Source organism: Schistocerca nitens, chromosome 9 (genome assembly GCF_023898315.1).
Source record: "Schistocerca nitens isolate TAMUIC-IGC-003100 chromosome 9, iqSchNite1.1, whole genome shotgun sequence".
In the NCBI taxonomy this organism is placed as follows: domain Eukaryota; kingdom Metazoa; phylum Arthropoda; class Insecta; order Orthoptera; family Acrididae; genus Schistocerca; species Schistocerca nitens.
The window spans coordinates 352,866,614-352,878,359 of NC_064622.1; positions in this window are offsets into that span (position 1 = coordinate 352,866,614).

The window sequence follows — 11,746 nt, forward strand, 5'->3', positions numbered from 1 at the left end:
TCTGATGAGCGTATGCCTGCGAGAGTGGAAGCTGTCATCAACGCTAAGGGATGGCCAACACCATATTGAATTCCAGCATATACAGTCCTGGAAATGGAAAAAAGAACACATTGACACCGGTGTGTCAGACCCACCATACTTGCTCCGGACACTGCGAGAGGGCTGTACAAGCAATGATCACACGCACGGCACAGCGGACACACCAGGAACCGCGGTGTTGGCCGTCGAATGGCGCTAGCTGCGCAGCATTTGTGCACCGCCGCCGTCAGTGTCAGCCAGTTTGCCGTGGCATACGGAGCTCCATCGCAGTCTTTAACACTGGTAGCATGCCGCGACAGCGTGGACGTGAACCGTATGTGCAGTTGACGGACTTTGAGCGAGGGCGTATAGTGGGCATGCGGGAGGCCGGGTGGACGTACCGCCGAATTGCTCAACACGTGGGGCGTGAGGTCGCCACAGTACATCGATGTTGTCGCCAGTGGTCGGCGGAAGGTGCACGTGCCCGTCGACCTGGGACCGGACCGCAGCGACGCACGGATGCACGCCAAGACCGTAGGATCCTACGCAGTGCCGTAGGGGACCGCACCGCCACTTCCCAACAAATTAGGGACACTGTTGCTCCTGGGGTATCGGCGAGGACCATTCGCAACTGTCTCCATGAAGCTGGGCTACGGTCCCGCACACCGTTAGGCCGTCTTCCGCTCACGCCCCAACATCGTGCAGCCCGCCTCCAGTGGTGTCGCGACAGGCGTGAATGGAGGGACGAATGGAGACGTGTCGTCTTCAGCGATGAGAGTCGCTTCTGCCTTGGTGCCAATGATGGTCGTATGCGTGTTTGGCGCCGTGCAGGTGAGCGCCACAATCAGGACTGCATACGACCGAGGCACACAGGGCCAACACCCGGCATCATGGTGTGGGGAGCGATCTCCTACACTGGCCGTACACCACTGGTGATCGTCGAGGGGACACTGAATAGTGCACGGTACATCCAAACCGTCATCGAACCCATCGTTCTACCATTCCTAGACCGGCAAGGGAACTTGCTGTTCCAACAGGACAATGCACGTCCGCATGTATCCCGTGCCACCCAACGTGCTCTAGAAGGTGTAAGTCAACTACCCTGGCCAGCAAGATCTCCGGATCTGTCCCCCATTGAGCATGTTTGGGACTGGATGAAGCGTCGTCTCACGCGGTCTGCACGTCCAGCACGAACGCTGGTCCAACTGAGGCGCCAGGTGGAAATGGCATGGCAAGCCGTTCCACAGGACTACATCCAGCATCTCTACGATCGTCTCCATGGGAGAATAGCAGCCTGCATTGCTGCGAAAGGTGGATATACACTGTACTATTGCCGACATTGTGCATGCTCTGTTGCCTGTGTCTATGTGCCTGTGGTTCTGTCAGTGTGATCATGTGATGTATCTGACCCCAGGAATGTGTCAATAAAGTTTCCCCTTCCTGGGACAATGAATTCACGGTGTTCTTATTTCAATTTCCAGGAGTGTATATGTTTTATCATTGCATATATTGTTCTTTAGTTCCACGGCTAAGAGATGAAAAATCATTCCAGTCATTTTTACATTATTTTCCCGGAGATCGTCTTTGCAGTGATTAATCACAGTTAGAAGAGTACCTACCCCTTGCCATTCTTCTTCATACGTCGTAAACAGAAATTTTACCATAGGTGTCCTCTACTATTGATAAGAATACATAGTAGTATTCTATTCAGGACAGTGGACCTGTCACCCAAAGCGTAAGCAGACCTACAGGCCACCGTCGCTATTCGCTGCTCCCCACTGCGACTTCTTAACACTGAACGGCACTACACGACTTACTTGGCAATATTCGAGCAGCCTTCGCTTTCAGTACAGGGCAAGCCGGCCGATCTGCCGCTCTGTTTAACACAGATCAGGCGAATTCGGGCCAGTTTGCCGTGCTCGATGTCACAAGAACGTCTCTGGCAGGTAGCGATGATTCCAGTGGTGTAAAGTACAGAAACGAGGAGGATACATCATTTTGTGAGTCGCTAAGTGTTGTTTCGAACATCTATCGTCAATTTTGATTGACACAGTTCTGTATTGATGTCTCACAGTGCCTAATGTCTTAATCTGATCAAAACTTCTGTAGAGTATGCAACAGTAAATAATGATTAGTGCTACTCTACTCATATTGATAATTGTAGAATTACGTCTAGAGTCTGTAGTAAATACCTTGTTGCAGTGCAGAAAGATATATCAGGCAAATGAATTTTTTTTTTTAGATTTTCCCCATTCAGGCCAAGCCAAACCAAGACAGGCTCAAGTGTAGTTTCACAACCAGAATGTCAAACAGGCAGGAGAGCCGATACTTTAATATCGTGGCATACTATCGAGATCGTCGCTACACATCTCTCGATGGAAATGTCTGAATTGCCAATTCAGCAATGTGATCTCACTGTGAATTTAACATACCCTCATTCTGACAGCACTGCAGTGTGCCGTAATAACACACAAATCTTACACAAGAGCGCCCGACAGCCTCCTGTTATCACAGAATGCGCCAAGCTGAAGCGTTGAAAGCCACAATTCAGCACTGAGGAACGGTGAAGAACACTGATGAACCCCACAAACGAGGCCACATTCGGTTATCCTCACCGAGACATAGCGCCATCGCCTCTCACAGACAGCTACAAATACTCAGGCTCCCAAGCCCTTCTGTATTCCAGCTGCAGTGAGCCAGTTTCGATGCAGGACGGGTGCTGTGCTGACTACCATTCGCCGGGCGACTACTGTGTTCGAGGTCGCAGGCAACCTGGTATGCCGGACTCAGTCGTGTGAGCTGCCGAGTTCTCCACTTCTGATGTGAAGCCTTGAAGTCCTCTACTACCAACTCCCTTGGAGCCAAACTGATGTGACGAACTAGAGTCTTCCCGCACCATTTCGCTGGGAGCCAAGCCGATGGTTTCTGACACACTAGCAGTGAACCAAATTGAACAAGTGTTAGCTTTCTGCCTATAGCATCCAGCTGTGCGACGATGACGGTTCCTCAGTTTCGGGAGCATTGATGTTGAATAGAAAGGATCTGTACATCATCTGAAAGAACATATAATTTCTAAATATTGTCTTTATTTAACATCATAGAAATCTGCGAAATCCTTCCGCGATATGTACGAAACAGCAATCGGCCAATAAACACCCATCCACCCGCTTGGCTGCAGTTGGGATGTAACAGCATACCAAGAAAATTTGCTTATTACGAGGGCGTGAGGGCATGCTGAATCGTAATGCCTCCGAAATTAGTTTGAGAAAACCCTTAAAACTTTTTAAATAAAACAAACGTTATTAACATTCCACATCTTTATTCTTCATCTCTGCATATTTATTTCTCGACATAGTCACCCAGGTGATGAACAAATTCCATTTCTCTCCTTGTACGATTCAAGATTTCTACGGTGATATGTTAAAAATGCATTGCGAATCTGTACGTTCACGTCCTGTAGGTCTCTAACCTTGCTTCACTACACCAGATCCCTTACAAAAGTCTGGTGGTGTGAGGTCAGGAGATTGTGGCAGCCGCTCACTTGCACCATCTCGTTCAGTCCACCTATCCGGAAACCTTTTGTCTAGACACTGTGGACATTTAAGTACCATTTAAGTATCCTGCTGGAATATGATTCAAATGGCTCTGAGCACAATGAGACTTAACATCTGAGATCATCAGTCCCCTAGAACTTAAAACTACTTAAACCTAACTAACCTAAGGACATCACACACATCCATGCCCGAGGCAGGATTCGAACCTGCGACCGTAGCAGTCGCGCGGTTCCGGACTGAAGCACCTAGAACCGCTCGGCCACCACGGCCGGCTAAAATATGACATCACGTTGTAGGTGTTCCAACTATGGCACAACAAACTCCTGTAACATGTCCAGGTGATTAACAAGAATGGATCAATGATGCAATCGTGCTTCAGTCCCCAACGAACAGTGACCTTGAGACTGCCTTTTTTCCATTTCACGTTCTAACAACCCTACCACAACAAAGGTCAAAATTTAATAATGATTGTGGTGTTGCTCAATCTGCTAAATACTGAATTTTCGGGCAACAACATAGTTATTATGTGGCAGGTGTCCTTAGATCACAGTTAATAAAGTCATTTCATGTAATAAAGAATAAACTAGGCACTCATCTTTTCGTGTTTCCCACGCTGGTCTCGTTCTAAAACCATGGCTCAATCGTCGAAAATCTAGGTGGTGATGATTCCAAGTTCGGATGCAAAGAGGCCTAGGTTTTATTCTGCTATATTCAAAAGTTTTGTAGATGCGCTTCACAAACCATTCTTGAAGATTAAACCTTTCAAAGTTAGCACAATGGTGATGTAAAAAAAAAATAATCAACACTCCGAATTTAAGTTACACTTCCTTTTAATTGCTGTTATTGCAATATCACGTAACACACAAAACATCACTTCACAGTACAAAACATACTTGAAAACATCTTCCTCACTGTTAAAGTTTACATTTTATAAACTGGCTACAATATGCGTCTTTCCAACATGACGTCCAAGACTTGACTTTTTCACGGTCCGACTCTCTAACAACTAACTAATAATCGCTTACGCGCCCAAAAATCAGAGTTACAAGTACGTCAAAGATCATAGTGACAAAAGAAAGAATACACATAAGAATAATATCATTGCAATATAAACATATCGATGTATCACAAATGAAATCAAATCTGAATGTTGTCTCAGAAATATGTCAACTACTTTACAGAAACACAGTAGAATATTGCTGGTATCGAGAGGTTGAGTTAAGGTGCCGTAATGGTTGCGTAATTCAAGTACCATTACAACGTGTAACCCGAGAATGCTGTGAACCCCACATATGAACGTTATGACGTTTCAATTTGCCAGATAGATAAAACGCTGCCCAATCGGCGAAATAAATATTTTCCAAAAAGTCATTGTTTTAGACAATCTTGCCTATCATATCTTCTGCGAACTGTTTTCGCTGAGGTTTCTTCGTAGGTTTTAATGCCTGAAGTAGCTGCATCTTGTAGGGATATAGCCGTCGCCTCCTACGTTAGACATTGAGCACTGTTGAAAGTCTGAAGTTGTAAAGATAATTTATGGATGTATTCTGAAACTCTTCCGTTGATCCATGTTTGCATAAAAACAACAATATGGGATTGTGGGCCTTCCTTGATGCAAAACACTTTTGTTTGATTTTCTTTCCTGAACTAGTTTCAGCGAAAATATCTCGATCGTCAGTGGGTTTTCTCTGTTCTAAAACATGCAAAATTAGTGTCGTTATAAACATTATAAAACGTTATTACATCTGAATTGTTTGGTCAAGACAAGAGATTGTGTGAATACTTTTATAAAACCTTATTTCTTTTAACAATGCATAGTTTCTATGCTCGTTGCCTTAGTAACCAACGAACGTGAGTACATAATAGATTACGTAGCAGCGTAGCGCACATCAAAATTAGATCCACAATACCATCGCAATTCCCAATAGTATAACACTGATGTACCCAAGGTCACAATTCCATATTTGTTAATTACAGCCGCTGATACAGTTATAGATGACATGTAGTATGTCGAAGAAACGGCAAAAAAGAAATCCACAGAAAATGTGACGTATATCACTGAAACAAAAGTAAAAAACATACTGTGACTTAAAGTAAATGAGGTATTTAAAGCTATTCACACGAAACAGTATTTGGAACAAAGCAGCACACAAGTCATTACGTTTTGTAACGTTTATTTTGACGCTAATTCTGCGTGTTTTAGAATAAAGTAAAACCCAACGATGGCGATATTGTCACTGAAACTAGTTTCGAAAATAAAATACAAGTGTTTTGCATGAAGGCGGACCCATAATTCCATATTGATGTAGAATATTAATAACGTTTGTTTCATTTACAATAGTTTTCACAGAACAATCGGAGGCATTATTTTTAGCACGTCCTCGGACTAATTCCTTGTGAGATTTGAATTCAATATTTCATTTGTGATATGATCTGAATATTTGTGGATCACGAAGCCCGGCGACAATATTCAACAACTGCAACGTGGCACTATCTAGTGCCATAATACAAGGATAATAAAGTACAGGAAATAAATCCAAAAGAAGTGAATCGATAAACAGTTATCTTGTAACTGAACACAAATTATTTTACAAGATCGCATGAGTACTCAAATCTAAAACGCCAAGTTGCAGACTCACATAAAAAACTGGAACATCATGTACACATTTCACGGTTTTAAACAATGCAAGAAACAATTTTGTGCTTCAGGAGAAGGTAAAAAATTTGAATTTACGCCATGGCGAATTTAAAAAGTAATGCACAGCGTTAAAAAAGGCATCGATTGAACTAAGTATGAGCAGCCTATTAGATTCCGTTTTAAACGGCCCCACTCTTTATTGTGCAGTAATCGTAGTCAAGCACTGTCAGAATAACTCACCACTTTGACTGAATTTCACCACGGAGAGTAAATTGAAACAGTCACCCAACTCTTTACGTATTATAGAATCTCAACAACAGCACGGACCTCCCCAGACAAATGCAGAATTCTTTCCGAACACGATTCCATCAAATAGCATCCTATCAGAATCGGGAACAGAAAATAGACTAGAATGGCGAATACTCTTTCAAACAAGAATGGTCTTATGTGTTGGTCGAAAACGAAGTGACCCCCTAAAGATGTGAAACTGCTTCAGTGACTACGCAAAGAGATTACTGCAGAACTTATATCGATAAATCAAACTGCTTAGAGCAGACCCGCGTAAAGTAATAATCCAGTAAATGTGCAATATAATGGGAAGAAACGAAAGTGCCAACAGTACACGAAACTTTCACATTCCTTACACGATAATTTCATTTCTTCTTCAGGAGTCTCCTGCCAAGTACAATTTCAAAGTCTTCCAGTGATTTGATTTCTGTCTTTCCACTGATCAGATTTCGTACGCATTTTGTAATCACAGCTTATTATAAATCTTTTTCTGACCTCAAAATTCAATTAGTAGAAATTTCTTTTTATAGGAAAACCCTTTAGCTTGCGCAATCCTCTCTCCTACGCCTTTCTTGCGTCATCCTCGTTTACCTATTGTACTTCCGAGGTAGCAAAATGCGTCACCGTCTTCAAGAGCTACTTGAACAAATTTAATATTTAACCATACAACGTGTCCTCCTGCTGCGTACACCGTTACCGTACTTGTTTTTCTTTCTCTTATCCATACTGTACTCGTCTGTTGGCATATGATGTACTTCATTAACGAATTCTTGTTCACTTTTGGTGATTATGGCACATCACAGCGAGTGTACTGTCCTGATTTCTTGCCTATGATCTTCGAGTACGTTAACTCAACAAGTGGTAAGTCTGGGAATCTGTTAGCCTATGCGCAGCTGTTCCCAATACAAGAACCGTACACGGCTTGCAACGTACTCTCCAATAAGCAGCTACCAACCAAACATTTTATGCCGCTATTGAAGGAGTGTAGAGCCAGAGCGAATATTGTACTGCTCTTAGTCGCTCTAGCATTTCTTACCAGTTGTTCTAGTTCGGTATTAGTCTCTTCAAAAGTCATTTTGAGAAAATGTCTTCGCAGTCCTTTAGTGCCCACTCTATCATTTATTCCTCTCTCAGCTGCTGACTCACAGTTCGGGTGAGCGTTGGCTGTCGCAAGTCACTCCAATCCCTGTGGAAGCTTTCCCCAGATTACGCAGCGCGTCATCCTGACAACACCTCGTTACCGCACAGTGACGATATTTTGATTTGTCACGGGACCCGTGAGAATGGTTTCTACTTCACTTGTTATGAATCTCGTATCAGAAATAACACCAAATTAATGTAATGACACTGCATCCTTTCTTCAAGATAATTACAAAACCAAGAAGTATATAAGTCTCGTCACAAAACAGACAGAACACTATGGGCTTGCAGTAGCCTACAAACATCTTACAGTTGACGTCGTGAACTGTAAGTGTTCCACTACTTTACAAAACTTTAGTTCATAATGGCTGTTTGTTATGTCAATGGTTGGTGCGTTTCTATCTCTCACAATTTCTAAAAGACTCGTGAAGTGTTTCACATTCTAGTAAGTGAGATATTCTTTGTGTATATGGATAAGTAAAGAACAGCAGTTATAAAAGTAAACCATAATCGTTATTTACGTCTGCTTCGGGGTAGTACCTTCGAGTTATTAAACCTGTTGGATTTATCAAATATATGTTTCTGTCACATGAGTCATAATGCTTTTACGCATCGTTGTCAATGTTGAGGACAGGTTTACAAGCCACAATATGATAGTTCTCGCGTTTATTTGCCCTTAATATCTTCCGAATTGAGCGGGTGATATTTTTCCGATAGTCTGACGGTATGTCGTCAGTCTCACGAATTCTACACCCGAACTGAGTAATCGTTTGGTTGCCACTTCCACAGAGATTTTCGAAATTTCGATGAGATATATTCTATCCGTCCTATCTTATAGCTACATCTACATACATACTCCGAAAGCCACAGTACGGTGCGTGGCGAAGGGTACCTTGTACCACTTCCCTTTTCCACTTGCACACAGAGCGAGGGAAAAACGACCATCTATACGCCTCAGTATGAGCCTTAATTTCTAGTATCTTTTATAATTTGTCTCAATCCGAAATGTTTGTTGGCGTCAGTAGGATACTTCTGCAATCAGCTTCAAATGCCGGTTCTCTAAACTTTCCCAGTAGTGTTCTTCGAAATGAATATCTTCTTCCGTCCAGGGATCCCCAACTGAGCTCCCAAAGCTCATCCGTAACACTTGCACGCTGATCGAACGTACCACCAACAAATCTAGCATCTCGCCTCTGAACTGATTCAACGTATTCTTTCAATCCGACCTAGTACGGATCCCAAACACCTGAGCAGTATTCAAGGACAGGTCGCACTAGCTTTCTATATGGGGTCTCCTTTACAGATGAACAACACTTTCCTAAAATCCTCCCAACAAACCGAAGTCGACTATACGCCTTCTTTACTACAATTTTCACATTCCCGTTCCATTTCATATCACTTCGCAGTGTTACGCCCAGATACTTAAACGACGTGACTGTGTCAAGCAGGTCATAGTTAATGCTGTACCCGCACATTACGTGTTTATTTTTTCCACTCATACGCATTAATTTACAAAAATCGTTCCAACTGGCTCTAAGCACTATGGGACTTAACGTCATCAGTCCCCTAGAACTTAGAACTACTTGAACCTAACTAACCTAAGGAGGCAGATTCGAACCTGCGACCGTAGCGGTCGCGCGGTTCCAGACTGAAGCGCCTAGAACCGCTCGGCCACACCAGCCGGCCATTAATTTACATTTTTCTACATTAAGAGCCAGCTGCCATTCATCACACCAACTAGAAATTTTGTCTAGGTCATCCTTTACCAACTACTGTCACTTATCTTCGACACCTTCCTATACACCACAACATCATCAGCAAACAATCGCAGATTGCTGCCCCTCTCTCTGCCAGATCATTTATGTATATAGGAAATAGCAACGGTCCTATCACACTCTCCTGGGGCACTCCTGATGTTACCCCTGTCTCCGATGAATACTCGCTGTCGAGGACAACGTACAGGGTCATATTACTTCAGAAGTCTTCGAACCATTCACATATCTGGGAGTCTATTCCATATGCATGTACTTTCATCAACAGTCTGCAGTGAGGTGCCGTATCTAATGCTTTTCTGAAATCAGATTGTTGCCCTTCATCCATAGTTCGCAGTACATTATGTACGTGAGAAAAGATCAAACTGGGTTTAGCACGAGCGATGCTTTCAAAATCCGTGCTGTTTCGTGGACATGAGCTTTTCGATCTCAAGGACATTTATTGCATTAGAACTCACAATATGCTCTAGAATTCTGCAGCAGACCGATGTTTTGGTTACCAGTCCCTAATTTTGCTGGTCCGTTCTCTTACCGCTCTAATATAAAGGAGTCACCTTCGCGTTTTCCCAGTCGCTTGACACTTTCCGCTGGACGAGAGATTGGCGATAAACGCAAACTAAGTAAGGGGCCCACTCTTCGTAAAAATGAATTGGGATTCCATTCTGATCTCAAATTTTCCACAGCCCTTTTAAATTCTAATACTGGCTCCCCTATCTCTTCCAGATCGACTCCAATTTCTTCTGTCGCTTCATCAGACACCACCTCCCCCTCATAGAAGCCTTCGGTGTACTCCTTTCACGTACCCGCTCTCTCCGCCTTTAACAGTAGAAACTCCATTGCACTTAATATTACCACACTTGCTTTTAATTTCACCGTAGGTTGTTTTGACTTTTCTATGTGCTGAGTCAGTCCTCGCAACGATCTTTTTTCTTTCATTCGTTTTCTTCACATTTTTTCCTGCAGCCATTTCGCATTGGCTGCCCTGTTTGTTTCTCTCTTAATTGATTTATATTGCTGTATTCCTGTTTTTTTTTGTGGACATTTTTGTACGACCTTCTTTTGTCTAGCAACAGAATTATTTCTTCTGTTACCAAACGCTTCTTCGCAGTTACAATCCTTGTACCCATGTTTGTCTATTCTATCCCTTTTTAGTGATGTCCACTCTTCTTCAACGGAACTGCTTACTCTGACATTCCTCACCCCAGTATCCACATCATTAGTGAACGAACGCATCACATTGTTCCTCAGTACTTTTGTATGCTACTCCTCCCACACTGATTCTTCCGGACGATCCTCTTCAACTTCAATCTACTCTTCATCATTACTAAATCGTGATCTGAATCTATATCTGTCCCTGGGAACGCCTTACAATTCAATATCTGATTTCTGAATCTTTGTATGGCCATGACGTAATCTAGCTGGAACCTTCCCGTGTTTCCTAGTCTTTTCCTAGTATACCTCCTCCTCTTGTGATTCCTGAACAGAGTATTCGCTATTACCACCTAAAATTACTCTTCTCCACTGTCATTCTTACTGTCAACTCATATTCTTTCATAAATCTTTCTTCTGTCCTTTCCCTACAACCACCCTCCAATCCTACAAGATTATTAGATTTCCATCTCCGTTTACATACTGAATCACCAGATCAGTATCTTCATATACAATCTCTATCGACTTCGACGTATATACCTGAATTATCGTAGTTGGCATTGGTTGTTTGTCGAATCTGATGAGAATAACACTATCACTGTTCACAGTAGCTTACTCTCTGCCCCTATTTCCTATTCATTACTCTTTGCTCTTACTCTTTGCTGCTGTTGATATTACCCTATATTCGTCTGACCAGAAATCCTTGCCTTCTTTCTATTTCTCTTTACTAACCCCCACTATATCTAGACTGAGCCTTTACATTTCCCTTTTCCTATTACGTTTAACCTTCTAACATCCAATGCTGTGTCACGTAAAATGTTACTCCTTTGTTGGTTATTCCATATTTTTCTCATGCTCACCTCCAACTTGGCAGTACCCTCCAGGAGATCCAGATGGGGGACTAATGTGGGATGTTCGTCAATGGAGAGGTCATCGTGAGTGTAATTATGTAATATGAAGATCAGTGAATGTGTGATTGAGAGCTAACAGTAACAACTACGTACTCTGGAGTTAGAAAGAAACGTGTTGCCAATTACCTTACTCGCTGGATGTTGTAAGGTGGTGTCTTGTAACAAAATGGGGCCCTGAAAGACTTACAAATGAATTTCATTAGTATGACAACCAAGTGTACATTTCCAGTAGAACAAGGCATTGTATTGACACCTGTTATGTGCCTGACTGTTGGC